The following is a 12,469-nucleotide window of genomic DNA, read 5'->3' on the forward strand; positions in this document are numbered from 1 at the left end:
GTGGTGTTGAAGCCTTTGTCAATACCTGTGATGAAAATAGCTAAATGGCCAGTACTCTAAATGTCATTCGCTGCTATAAAAAATGATACAAATTTAGAAGCACATTCTTCAGTCTCGTCTCATTATCGTGGGGTATTTTTCCAACTCTTCTACCCGACCGTAACACCTGATAAACTTACATTTGAAAACAAAGTAGGGATTCGGGAGTAAAACATGGTAAGTATCGTTTTAGTGTTTTGAAGTTATAGGTAGATAAACATTATACATGCAACAGTTTGTATGGTTACCAGAAAAGTAAAACCTGTATATTTCTTCCATCTGTTGAGATGCTGGAAAACTAAGTACTTCATTAGACGCAGAATGTAAGATACCATATTATACGTTACATATCTCATTTTTGACCAAAATATCAGTTACCATATTTTACGCTCGAGTCCCTTCAAATATATTTTCGAAGATAACATTTCTGCTGCTGATTCCAAGCACTCCTTTATATATTCACAATCTGTAAATGGTTTCTATTTTGAGGCACTTCATAAGCTATAAGTAATATAACTATCCATTTCACTCTCCACAGTTTGCTTGGAAAATATTAAGTGAAGACTTCGAAGGTAAATAATGATAACCCACATATATAAATTGCATACATTTTTATTTTTACTCCAAACACAAGAGGATTGCCATATTTGTCAAGCAGCATAATCCAGTCATTTTTTAACAATTTACATAATTATTTAACCAAATCAAACATAATGTGACTTATAAAATAAAATTAACCCAACCATAGTTAGTGTATGTATTCTAAAACAGAATCAGAGGTTAGGTAGACATTTTAAATTCTTAATTAGACCTAACAAGATCAACAATTTTCACCAAATACTTAAGTTCTTGATAAGGATTATTTTGTAAACTTAAAATATTTCTCATTAAAATCAGGGACAGAAAACAATTCGGATATTCGTCTTTCAACAACCCATAATTTGTGTAAATGGCATGATCTGGAACGAAAATTAAGCCAGTTACAAATTAACCTCTAATTATACCCAAGTTACCTCACGTTTGTAAATTGTAATTCACTAACAAATTATTAGTTATATGTCACTACATTTATTAAAACATTTTCTAAATATGTGCTATGTACATATGCATGAATTTGGTTATTGCATCACAGCTGGTTGCCCAACAATATGGCTTTGAATGTGACGTGTCATTTCATACACTAGTAAATAAAAAACAGTTTTTTTTTACCAGGCAGTATCTGTGTCATCAACACAAATTTTTAACACTCCATGAGAGAAAATTGTGAAATAGACAATGCTTATATATTAAATGGGCATGTGTTTGAAGATTAGGTAAACTTTTATTCAATAAATTGTAACATATATCCAAATTACCCCACTATACTCAAATTACCTCGACCACACTCCTATGTTGTATACAGTCCTCTGTGTGAAATTGTGTAAAACTGTGTGCGGTACGGCATACAGAATTTATTTATAAATGAATCAAATATACAAGTTTTTTAAATTATGAAATATTCCTTTTGTATACAGCGCACTAAAGGAAGGTTTCGTTTTTATTTCAATGAATAATACATTATTTTATTTATGTTGCCTATATTTATTATTATATTATTATTATCATTATTTCCTTGTTTGTTCATAAAAGAGTTAAAATCATAGGACATGTCAAAGAAAAACAATAATTAAGATAGAAAAAAAAAACAGAATAAATTAGGACCAATGCAAACCCACACGTATTTTATCTAAACTGTAGGGACAGAGGTTTGTTAAAATTCTTTTGATCTCTCTTTTAAAATAACTTAAATCATTCGTATTTTTTATTTCATGAGGCAAACCATTATCTGCAGTGCTCGGAGAAGTGGCACAAGTCAAAAATGTTAATTTTACATAAGGAAAAAACTGTCTTCACACAGGTTTATGTTGATTTGATTTTTTCTGTATGGATTATTCTAATGGGAGAAATACTTATGTCTCTTTAGCCAAGCAAGCAGATGTTCTGTAAGTTGTCAATAAACTAATAAAATTTGTTTGTGGAAATTGACTTATGCCACTTTTCCCAAGCATTGCAGATATATTTCAAGTCATAGACCATATACGGTTTGTTGAAACTTGTCAATCGATGTACTGGAATATTAAAATTGTCCTTAAAACGAGTGCTGTAATAATGAAAATCACTATTTCGATCAAAAAAATGGTTCTTATTAGAATGTATTAATTCCATACGCTTAAAAACATATAAAGCATAAACTGTTAAAATATTAAAACTCAAAATAATCCCTACATAATGTACGATTATCAACACCTGTCATGCATCTCACAACATGCTTTTGACAAGCAAACGTTCTGATGGGGACAGATAAAAAGGTTTTTTTTTTCTTCCACCATGTTAATAATGTAAAAATAAGTGCTTATACAAATTTTGGCCACTCGATCGCAATTACGAGAGCTGTAAAAAATAAGTTCGCCAGGGGTCGTTAACAGAAAAAAACACAATTTCATGTACAAATTTATTGGTACAGAAGCAATTGTTGAGCTATTTTTCAACATATTTTCCATCGGAATTGAGACATTTCTCACATCATGGAATCGACAGTGAGAGGTGCAGACGCAGTCAAACGCTGGTTCCGATCTGAGGCGGCTGACTTCTACGACACAAAAATTGATCGCATGGTATGACAAATGTCTCAATTCTAGTGGGAGATATGTTGACAAATAGCGCAACAATTTCTCTATCTGCTTCAATAAATATTTCCATGAAATTGTGCTTTTTCTATAAATGGCCCCAGGGAAAATCACTTTCTGGACGGCCTCGTAATTGCGGTCGAGTGGCCAAAATTTGTATATTGTTTTGACATTATTAACATGGTGGAAGAAACTGAAAATTAACTTTTTTTATCTCCCCCCATCAGAACGTTTGCTTGTGAGCAATGAAAACATCACTCGTCTTCGTACTTGACTCCCAGGAATGTATACCATAGGATAATCTCGATTGTACTTCGGCATAATAGGACTGAATGGTTCTATGACACAAACAAAATCTTTTAATGATTGGAAAAATAAAACAGAAGCAGAAATACATTTGTGATAACATAACAAAGAATGAGATTGTTACAAAATACGTAAAATATATCACTACAAAACGTGTTATTTTTAATGACACCGTTTAGTTTTACATATATTTTCTTTGCCAACACACTACCACCTCCTGCAGACAATATAATACAACAAGGTTATTGAACTGAATCGCTGGTCTTTTATTTGGAATTTCGACAGAGGCCGTGAAATGGCTAAACCTTCACAAGGCAGAACCAAGACCGCCGTACATGTAAGTTGTTAGAAGATCTATTTTAGTTCATTTTATTATCAGCATGTGAAGGGAGAGATTCAGTAAATATAAAACTTCTCTGGCAGTCAGGAAATGTTTCATGTAAGTCACAAATCGTTTTGTTTTTTCCGGTGTGAAACATAAACATTTTGAAGGTCGGAAGAACGATAAATTTTTTAGCACGGAGAAGTAAGAAAGACTTTAAGCGAAAGAGAAAATAGCATGTGTTTGGCGTATTATTTGACGCCATCGTGTTTATCGAAATCACTTCATATTTACAAGAAAGAAACCGTTAAATAGACGAAAAATCATAAAACATTTTGCAAATTGTAAATGTATGCACTAACCTCAGTTCCTTTGGTTTCTGCGAAACACTATTTGTTTACAAGCACGCTAACAAGACGATGTTCTTCCTTTAAACGATCCCATTGAACTCAAAAGAAATTAAATATGCGTGTAACAAATACGCAACAACAAGATGCAAGTATCATTCACAGCGAAGAGTCTTTTTGACAAGGAAGTTATTAACTACATGTTGATATCGAATGACAGTAACTGTTTCAAAATCTTTGACTACAGTACTCGTCCACGATATACGCAAATGAGACAAAATATACCAACAAACTATACTAAACACTTAAAGTAATGCAACATACGCATATCAAACACACATGCAAGAAAGTATTTTCCACTCTTCACTCATTCAAAAGATTGTACCACTATCCAGCTAAATTAAAGCAGACGCTTGTACAGACTCTTATTACGCCTCATTTCGATTATTGTGACGCTTTATTCAGTGATCTCAGGCTGGATTTATCCCAGAAACTGCAACGTGTTCATAATGCGTGTGTTCGTTTCATTTGTAATGTCCGCTACTACGATCACATTTCGCCTTCTTTCGATAAATTGTGGCTCAGGTTAAATGAGAGGAGGAAGTTAAGTTCCCTTTCTCTCTTATACCGAATTTTGCACATCTCTACTCCCTCTTACTTATCTGTCCGATTCCACAGTCTTTCTCGGTTTCATAACTTAAATACTCGCTCACAATATGATAACACGCTAGAAATACCACTCCACACATCATCTCTTTGTTCTTCATCTTTCACTGTTGCTACTTCTCGTCACTGGAATTCTCTGCCGCCTGAAGTGAAGGGCTGCCGAAATTTAATTTCCTTTAAATGTAAATTAGAAAAATATCTTATGATGAGTTGCCAGACCTAACGCGTTGTAAATATTTAATAGAATGTGTTCAACTGTATTTATGTTTATTTTTTATTTTCTTTTTTGTTTCTTATTTGTATTGTATAATCATGTAAATCGTGTTTATTTATCACACTTAACGCCAATATGTATCCCACTGTGTTGTTTTTTATTAATAATCTATTTTTGTGTACATTTTATTCAATTGTCGCTTTCTGGTTTAATTATGTAAATCCTACTTAATTGTAACCTAATACTAATATGTATACTAATGTGTTAATTTTTATTTTTACTGTGTACATTTTTTTTATTGAATTATCGGCTTCTGACTTTATGTGATTCGTATTTGATTCCGACAACATTAATATGTATTTCACACTATGTTTATTTTTATTTTATGAGGTAAATTTTTATGTAACTACCTCTTTTGATTTCATTATGTACCTAAATTGTATCAGTATCTAATTACTTAATTCTGATCCAGTTTTATTTTCAAGTATATAAGCAAGTTTTAATCCTGGTTGAGTGTAAGAGAAGGCCTTACGGCCTTAACTCTGCCAGGTTAAATAAATATAATACATATATATATATAATAAAAATCGCAAGCTTTGCTGTATCAGTAATGTCACTACTGTCATCAGGAGCCAATAAATATAAATTTTCTTGCTTTTCTTTTAAACATTCCTCATGAACACAGTCAGAAATCTCCTAATTCTCTTCTGGATATTTAGTCGAGAAAGCGCAGTTTTTTTTTTCAAAATTAATTAATAACTTTCATTGGACAAATTATTTCAGCCACCTTGATCATTATGCTTTTAAAAAACTCTCCTCTGTTGGAAGGGTTAAGAGAACGAGCTATTTCGTTCGCCACTAGATAGCTGGCTTCCTTACATTTTATTTATGTCTTTCTCTTCATGACAATGATTTATGGCTGATTTCAGTTCTTGGAGTTTAATAGTTCGTTTCATTATTACATTAGCACGTAATATTCAGTTTCTCTATATTATTATTATTATTATTATTATTATTATTATTATTATTATTATTATTGCTATTAAATCAATAACTAGTAAATAACTGATAATATTCATCAAAGGATTTTAAAAAATTGAAATGGAGATATATCGTAGTCTAATAATTATTTTATCCTTCAAGGGAGATGTATGTCTATCTATATATTCAGGCACCGTATAAAAGAATTATGGTAACACTTGCTGATAAATAATAGTAATAATAATAATAATAATAATAATAATAATAATAATAACAATAACACCTGTTATGCCTGTGTATTCAGCGTAATGCCCTGTAATGTCGCTTCTATATACTACTACTAATTGAACCGTTGAGCAAAGCAACATATTACATTTTCTCCGACAGAACAGCGAATAAATTCCTCTTTCCATTCTGTACGAAACCTTCTGTTCCTGCTAGAGGTAGAGGGTTTGTAGAGCGATACCCAGTTTGGTCACCGCTGACCTAGGGGAACAGATCTGATTTCGTTGACCTCTTACTTCTATATTACGAGAAGAAGGAGCAGTGTCTTAGGGGTATTTTTGTCAGACTGCTGAAACTTCCATCATAATTTTCTAATCAACCGTGTATTTAATCACAAAACGTAGTATAGGTTTTATATTAATTTAAATATATCATATCGTCCCTTTTAACCTGCAGGATTATTTGACTTCTACTCTGTACAAGTGGATATAAAATGCGACTCTTAAATTCTCTCCTTCTCCATACGTATTCTACATCTATTCAAATTTTGTACATAATTTGTTTCTTATAAGTTACACCTTCAATTCAGCATCAAACAAGTTGTATAACAATAACAGATATAAGCTTTTAATACTATCGCTTTCATAATGTATTGTGAAAAATTGCTGTTATTGACTTACATAATCGCATATATAAGCACAACATTTCGCCAGTGTTATGAAAAGCATTTCTTGTGTTACGCGATGTTTCTTCCGAGGGGAGAATAGCAATGGGGGATGATTGCTGCGTAACAGACTGTGACGTCATGTATGACGTCAGCTTATATCGATTTTGTTAAGGGATGAGAGCAGGGGTAGTGCTGAGAGGGGAGTTGGTTACATTCCAGTCTATTTATAGAAGTCCAGGAGTTACAGCAGCAGCAGCAGTAACATTACCACCCACGCGACCCCCGGGGGTTGCTCAGACAATCCACCTCATTCTGTCTCCCTGCGTCCTGCATCCACATTTCTTGTCCCTGTAGGGATCCGGTGCAGAGCCAGTGCCTAGCCAATGCGGTGCACACATTGTACACTGAACTACTAGTTAATGTCGACACTTCAAAGTGATGGAATAAATTAGGTGTATAGTTCCAAAACCCGACATTTGCTTTAAAAGTGGTTTAGAGAAAAACCCAAAAAACTATCTGTAGTATTTCCAGTGTTGAGATGTGCAGGAAATTTTTATAATAGTCTTTAATAGTAAAGCTGAGGATAAAATTACATGTTTGAACTAAAAGTATGTATTTTTGTAAGAGTTATTAGATTATTAAATTTGGACATGTCGTGCTTTGGAACTAACTATTGTACATGTCGGATTTTGGAACTAACAATAAAATATATGTCGGATTTTGGAACTAACAATAAATTTTATGTCGGATTTTGGAAATTCTAATAAAATTAGTTCCCATAAATAATCCACATTTTATGCTAAAAAGCTATTAATTTTATTGAATCCATGGAATATAATAAACAATTGTCATTTATATATATATATATATATATATATATATCATCAGAATATTATATTTAACCTTCATTAAGTGTACATTTTAAATCCTGAAATTCTCTTGTTCCTGTGGTTCACAGATAGTCAATCTTCTTCGCACTCATCCTGGTTATAAATACGGTCTGTGATATTCTTGCAATATTCCAAAGTTTCCGTGTCTCTCTAGTTATTTTAAACATTTCTTTAAGTAATTTGTTAACATTACTTAGTTCTTCCTTATAGATTATGCATGTGTTTTTGTGCAAGTGTGATTTTTCCATCCAGAGCACGTTTTCCCCTTTTTCAAAATCCTTTGTACAAATTTACAATTCTTTTATAGTTTTGTTCACCCCTTATCGCAACTCCATTTTTTATTCCTTTATCTTGATTCTTTTACAGAATTTTAGTTTGAAATGCCAGCCATTTGGTGGCTTCAAAACAGTTTGTATATTCGTTTCCAGTCATAAACTGGGCAGTCTATACTTAACTTGTTTATGGTGTCATTGTTGTTGAAGATATTGCAGTAATCTTCGGATTTCATTATGTTCATCTTCTTTGCCTCCTTCTCAATTCCATAAAAAATTCTATCCGTTGGTATGGAGGAAATGGAGTGACTCATTTTACCTAATTGTTCGATGAAGTCTTTCATAGCATATCACTTTATTTCATATTTCTTGCTACGTGTATCCTCTTCTCTTCTTTTTTTACTGGCGGAAGTCCAATTTTTAAATGCCACTTAAATAGAAGTCCCACCCAATTCTTTGACACTTGTAAGATTTTTAAGAAAGTTTGTCGGTCAACTGGTAGAACATGACCTGCTCCCATCCCCTGATATCTCACTGTTGAAACTGTTATGTTAACAAAATATGTTTTAGGATAATCAGCTGTTGTGTATTCAGTATGAATTTATCTTGAACCAACTTATTAGGGACGCTGTAAAACACTTTGTAAAAGTGGTTGATATCACGCTGAGTTAGGAACTTCATTGGTTTATGGGTAAAGTTTTGAGTTCTGAGAGAGTAGCTACCAATAACCAATACAAAAAATTATCAAATACAGGCAAGCATCGCACAATCACTGTAAAGACAAACATTACAGTTAGCATAAAACTTAACTTCCTATCCCTTTTCTGTGTTTTGTCTAATTCTTTGTATCACCGACTCTCTTTCTTCCACGCCCTGGCTCTGAAGGCGAAATTTGTATGTGAGATTCTATGAAAATTTTACTTCTATAAGAAGCTCATACAAACGTAAACACGTTGTAAAAATCTGCACAGCTCTGAAGTACCAATATAATGAAGCATATTCTTATTCAGCTAAAGTTCCATTGTCGATTTTCCCAGTAAGTTCTGTGCACTCAAGAATTATGATATTCTAAAAGAAAACATTAGTGGCGTCAAGAAATCACACACTTTCTTTGTTTTGAGCAAAGATGTCGACTTCTGGAACGTTACGGGCTTTCATAGTTCACACAATGGAAGTGTAAATGTCGGACTTTGGAATAAACTGTGTATGTCGAGCTTTGGAACAATACCTTAACAAAATAAGTCGGGTTTTGGAAAAAAACTCCATATTTTAAAGCTTGATTTATGTTAGAAATATCGAGTTTTGGAGGATGAAATAGTGTTTTTCCAATGTATTTCAAACCAAAAATATAAAAAATGATCGTATCTCATTTTTCATAAAAATGGCAGATGTCGACTTTTGGAACTATACACCTCTAATATTGTTTTTCTTTCAGTAATACGTTAAGGAATTGAAAGGTTCAGAGCTATAGTAGGCCAAGCGCCATTTATTAAAAACGGAGAAAATAAGAGTTAAAATTAAGTGATTACCATAATTTAACAAAACAAATAGCAAGTAAGATAAAGTATGCACATTAAAATTAAATGGTATGTTAATCTTAATTAAATTATGGTATTTACTTAACTTTAACCAATGCTTTCTCAGTTTTTAATAAATGGCGCTTGGCCCACTATGGCTCTGAACCCTTCCATTAATCGTCTCCTGTTCACAATACTTTACCACTCCTGATCACAACCTTACTAAGAGGAATTTGAAATAAATATTGGAAAATATAATTTTTGAGTAGTGCATACTCTAAGCAAATAAGTTTACATTAACCAACATTAATCAACAACTAAGTCGGTTTTCTGAGAAACCTCTTAAGTCGCGAAATACAAAGTTTTTGGGAACAGAAAAAACTGTTTAAAAGAAATTCATGAGTTAAGAATTAGAATATTAAGAAATGGGAAATGTTGGTAAAAACATAACGAATATTTCTGTATGCAAAAGAATTGTTTTTAAATTGCACTATCACTTTACTTTTTAACTTCACTGTAGAATATACCATTAGGAAAGTTCGAGATAAAAGAGAGGGTTTGGAATTGAACGGGTTACATCAGCGTTTTGTCTATGCGGATGACGTGAATATGTTAGAAGAAAATCCACAAACGATTAGGGAAAACACAGAAAATCTACTTGAAGCAAGCAAAGCAATAAATTTGGAAGTAAACCCCGAAAAGACAAAGTAGCCTATATGATTATGTCTCGTGACCAAAATATTGTACGAAATGGAAATGTAAAAATTGGAGATTTATTCTTTGAAGAGGTGGAAAAATTCAAATATTTTGGAGCAATAGTAATAAATATAAATGACACTCGGCAGGAAATTAAACGCAGAGTAAATATGGGAAATGCCTGTTATTATTCGGTCTTCTGTAAAAAAATCTGAAAATTAGAATTTATAAAACAGTTATACTGTTCTGTATGGTTGTGAAACTTCGACTCTCACTTTGAGAGAGGAACATAGGTTAAGGGTGTTTAATAATAAGGTTCTTAGGAAAATATTTGGGGCTAAGAGGGATGAAGTTACAGGAGAATGGAGAAAGTTACACAACGCAGAACTGCACGCATTGTATTCTTCACCTGACATAATTATGAACATTAAATCTAGACGTTTGAGATGGGCAGGGCATGTAGCACGTATGGGCGAATTCAGAAATGCATATTGTGTTAGTTGGGAGACCGGATGGAAAAAGACCTTTGGGGAGGCCGAGATGTAAATGGGAGGATAATATTAAAATGGATTTGAGGAAGATGGGATATGATGATAGAGACTGGATTAATCTTGCACAGGATAAGGACCGATGGCGGGCTTATGTGAGGTCGGCAATGAACCCACGGGTTCCTTAAAAGCCATTTGTAAGTAAATATTATTATTATTATTATTATTATTATTATTATTATTATTATTATTATTATTTACTTAACAATTACTTTTAGAGATCCCAAATGTTCATTGCCGCTCTCACATAAGCCCACCATCGGTCCCTATCCTGAGCAACATTAATCCAATCCCTACCATCTTACCACACTCCCTCAAATCCATTTAATATTCTCCTCTCATCTACGTCTTAGCCTTCCCAACGGTATTTTTCTCTCAGGTCTTCTAACATTTTACATGCATTTCTGGATAACCCATACGTGCTACATGCTCTGGCCTATTCATACCTCTGGATTAAATGTTCCTAATTACATCACGTGAAGAATACAACGCGTCAGTTCTGCTTTTCCTAAGCATCTTATTCTCGAACACCCTTCACCTCTGTCCCTCTCTCAAATTGAGAGTCCAAATTACACAATCATAAAAAATAACCGATAATATAAATGTTTTATAAATTCTAACTTTCAGTTTTTTTTTTTTTTTAAGCAGACTGGATGGAAAAATTTTCTCAGCTGGATAATAACAGACATTTGTCATATTTATTCTGCGTTTAATTTCCTCTTGAGTGTCATTTATATATTTTGTTAATGTTGCTTCAAGGTATTTGAATCTTTTCACCTATTCAAAGGATAAATTTCCAATGTTTATATTTACATTTCATACTATAATTTGGCCTTGAGACATAATCATATAATGTGTTTTCTTGGAAGTTACTTTCTTTATCTCCTTACTTATTTCAAATAAAATTCCCGTGTTTTCCCTAATAGTTTGTAGATTTTTCTCTAACATATTCACGTCATCCGCATAAACAAGCAGCTGATGTAACCCGTTAAATTCCAAACTCTCTCCATTATTTATGGAATTTCATAATGACATATTATAGAATTAATATTATTATTATTATTATTATTATTATTATTATTATTATTATTATTATTATTATCAAGTTACTGAACCACTGTTCCATTTGAATAGACCCATTATCCCAGCTTCATGTTAATCCTGGATTTTTTTTATTTTTATTGGGTTATTTTACGACGCTGTATCAACATCTCAGATTATTTAGCGTCTGAATGAAATGAAGGTGATAATGCCGGTGAAATGAGTCCAGGGTCCAGCATCGAAAGTTACTCAGCATTTGCTCGTATTGGGTTGAGGGGAAAACCCCGGAAAAAGCTCAACCAGGTAACTTGCCCCGACCGGGATTCGAATCCGGGCCACCTGGTTTCGCGGCCAGACGGACTAACCGTTACTCCACTGGTGTGGACTTAATCCTGGATTAAAGAACCTTAGCATGTATGTGTATTTACAGTTTATATAGAAAATACATGAAATATCGGTTTAGGATAAACCCAAGCAGGAGTATAAAACTACTCGACAGACAGATAAATAAATAAGCAAGAATGTAGTTCGGATAATTTGAACTTTTACATTGTAGCCCTGATGACATACACAGTCTCGCCATTCGCATTATATGAAATGACAACATAAAAAGAGAACTACCGGGGCCTCCACTGTTGAAAATAATTTTTAGTAACATATTCATATACATGGTCTTTATTTGCCTGAAGGTACAATAGTACAAGACGCCTCGTCAATGTAATAATATAAAATACAATGTGCCAATATTAAAACTAAAAAATAATAAAATTCAACTAAAATACTACATCATTTTCAGAAAATTCATTCATATTATAAAAAGCACTGTTTTGTAGCCATCTCTTATTCTGAAGTTTGAATTGTCTTTCATTATGTGCCTTTATACTTGTAGGTATCTTATTATATACTTTTATTGCTGTAATTATATAGCTAGATTGTATTTTTGCAACCTGACAAATGGTACGTTTAAGTGATCAATATTTCTGGTTTCATAGTGATGAAGATCTTCTATAATCGTATAATTGCTAATATTCTTTTTTAGATGCATTAAATGTTAAAAAATATATAGATTGTG

General features: G+C 32.7%; 1 protein-coding gene across 1 annotated transcript in view; it reads left to right on the plus strand.

Moving 5' to 3' along the window:
* Positions 1–12,469, plus strand: part of meng (serine/threonine-protein kinase meng-po) — a 29,249-nt gene that overhangs the window by 14,860 nt on the left and 1,920 nt on the right. The window lies entirely within an intron of this gene.

Source organism: Periplaneta americana, chromosome 14 (genome assembly GCF_040183065.1).
Source record: "Periplaneta americana isolate PAMFEO1 chromosome 14, P.americana_PAMFEO1_priV1, whole genome shotgun sequence".
In the NCBI taxonomy this organism is placed as follows: Eukaryota; Metazoa; Arthropoda; class Insecta; order Blattodea; family Blattidae; genus Periplaneta; species Periplaneta americana.